Genomic DNA, 2,500 nt, shown 5'->3' on the forward strand with positions numbered 1-2,500 from the left:
TTCCGTAGGTGAACCTGCGGAAGGATCATTATTGTGTTCCATATCCGTAAGAAAAACAAACAAACAAACAAACAAACAAACAGACAAGCAAACAAACGAACAAAAAGAAAAAAAAAAAAAAAAAAAAAAGAAAAAAAAAAAAAATTTATATAATTATTTTGAATCCATAATTCTTTTTATTCTTTTTCATTCAATTTGTGATCCATCAATTATATCATATTAAATATAATATATGATGGTACATTTTGTAATGTTTTTTCTTATTTTTTTCTTTTAAAAACCTTTAAACATGAAAATAAAAAGTTGTACTTATTATTCATTTGATTGAATGATAAGTTAATTTGTTCACAATAACAAAAGTGGTATATATTTATTATATTATTATATATATACATAAAATGATTAAAAAAATACAAAATAATTGAATCATAATAAATACCACCACTGTATTATTGTTGAACTAAGACATTCGCAACTTAATAAAAATGTTTAGAGTTAAATATATTTGATATATATTATTGAAAGAAAATCAATTTATATATTATTAATATTATTTAATTTTACCTCTTTCAATTATATATGCAAAAAAAAATTGACATTTGTTATAAATAAAAATAAATAAAAAAATACTCTAAGCGGTGGATCACTTGGCTCATGGGTCGATGAAGAACGCAGCAAACTGTGCGTCATCGTGTGAACTGCAGGACACATGAACATCGACATTTTGAACGCATATCGCAGTCCATGCTGTTATGTACATTAAATTCAATTTTAAAGTACTGCTTGGACTACATATGGTTGAGGGTTGTAAGACTATGCTAAATAAGTTGCTTATTCTTTTATAAAAATAATTGAATTTAAGCAAATGTGTATATTATTGGATTTTAAATAATTCATAATATTAATAGCAAAAAAAAATAAAGATATATAATGAATTTTATTTATTATATATTCTTTAAAAAAAAAATCCTCTCAAATAAAATGAAATGATGAAAATATTGAATCTAAGTATTCTTTACAAAAAATTTTCATATTATTTATATATATATATATAAAATAATAATTTATATATGTAATTAAAAGGAGGAATGTCTAGCATAAAAATTAAATTTTTTATTCTAGGATTGCCTCATTTTACATTATTATTATTTTTATATATTTACAATATATAAAAGGAGAAAAGAAAAATAGAGATGAAAAGATGATATAATTTTTTTATTAAATTGTGAGAAGATAAAAAAAGAATATTAAAACAACCTCAACTCATATGGGATTACCCCCTGAATTTAAGCATATTAATGAGGGGAGGAAAAGAAACTAACAAGGATTTTCTTAGTAGCGGCGAGCGAAAAGAAAATAGTTCAGCACTAAGTCACTTTGTCTATATGTCAAATGTGAGATGCAGTGTATGGAATATCTTAATATCTAGTATGAGAAATTAACGATTTAAGTCCTTCTTAAATGAGGCCATTTACCCATAGAGGGTGCCAGGCCCGTATAACGTTAATGATTACTAGAAAGATATTTCCAAAGAGTCGTGTTGCTTGATAGTGCAGCACTAAGTGGGTGGTAAACTCCATCTAAAACTAAATATAACCATGAGACCGATAGTAAACAAGTACCGTGAGGGAAAGTTGAAAAGAACTCTGAATAGAGAGTTAAATAGTACGTGAAACTGCTTAGAGGTTAAGCCCGATGAACCTGAATATCCATTATGAAAAATTCATCATTAAATAATTAAAAAAATAATGTGCATTTTTTCATATAAGGACATTGTAATCTATTAACATAATAAAGTATTTATCAAAAGATCATTGGTGATATTAAGTTTATTTAAATTAATTTGCTTTTTAAGCATATTAACATAAAATAAATACTAATGATTTGATAAAGTGTTGATAGATTTTATTATATATAATGCTAAAATTCATTTTTTGAATTTTACAAAAAATTTAATATCTATGATATTAATATTTATTTGTATGCATTTATATGATTAACAATGCGAAAGATTCAGGATACCTTCGGGACCCGTCTTGAAACACGGACCAAGGAGTCTAACATATGTGCAAGTCATTGAGTTATATTAAACTTAATGGCATAATTAACTTAACTTAAATATAATGGGATTAATTTTTAGTCTATTTTTTAATAAATAGTCAATTAATTCAATCCCGGGGCGTTCCATATAGTTATGTATAATGATAATTATTATTATTTATACCTCTAACTGGAGCGTACCTTGAGCATATATGCTGTGACCCGAAAGATGGTGAACTATACTTGATCAGGTTGAAGTCAGGGGAAACCCTGATGGAAGACCGAAACAGTTCTGACGTGCAAATCGATTGTCAGAATTGAGTATAGGGGCGAAAGACCAATCGAACCATCTAGTAGCTGGTTCCCTCCGAAGTTTCCCTCAGGATAGCTGGTGCATTTAAAAATTATATAAAATAATCTTATCTGGTAAAGCGAATGATTAGAGGCCTTAGGGTCGAAA

The 2,500-nt window shown here is 26.6% G+C and overlaps 2 non-coding genes and 1 pseudogene across 2 annotated transcripts in view; all 3 read left to right on the forward strand.

Annotated features, from left to right (window-relative positions):
• LOC129252401 (small subunit ribosomal RNA) overlaps nucleotides 1-31 on the forward strand; it is a 1,999-nt gene extending 1,968 nt beyond the window's left edge. The window contains exon 1 of the ribosomal RNA XR_008583424.1: nucleotides 1-31. This exon is cut by the window's left edge and continues 1,968 nt beyond it. This is a non-coding gene — a ribosomal RNA (small subunit ribosomal RNA).
• A 596-nt stretch (nucleotides 32-627) lies between these two features.
• Nucleotides 628-808, forward strand: LOC129252409 (5.8S ribosomal RNA; annotated as a pseudogene).
• A 445-nt stretch (nucleotides 809-1,253) lies between these two features.
• Nucleotides 1,254-2,500, forward strand: part of LOC129252402 (large subunit ribosomal RNA) — a 3,984-nt gene continuing 2,737 nt past the window's right edge. Inside the window, exon 1 of the ribosomal RNA XR_008583425.1 lies at nucleotides 1,254-2,500. This exon is cut by the window's right edge and continues 2,737 nt beyond it. This is a non-coding gene — a ribosomal RNA (large subunit ribosomal RNA).

Source organism: Anastrepha obliqua, unplaced genomic scaffold (assembly GCF_027943255.1).
Source record: "Anastrepha obliqua isolate idAnaObli1 unplaced genomic scaffold, idAnaObli1_1.0 ptg000194l, whole genome shotgun sequence".
Classification (NCBI taxonomy): Eukaryota; Metazoa; Arthropoda; class Insecta; order Diptera; family Tephritidae; genus Anastrepha; species Anastrepha obliqua.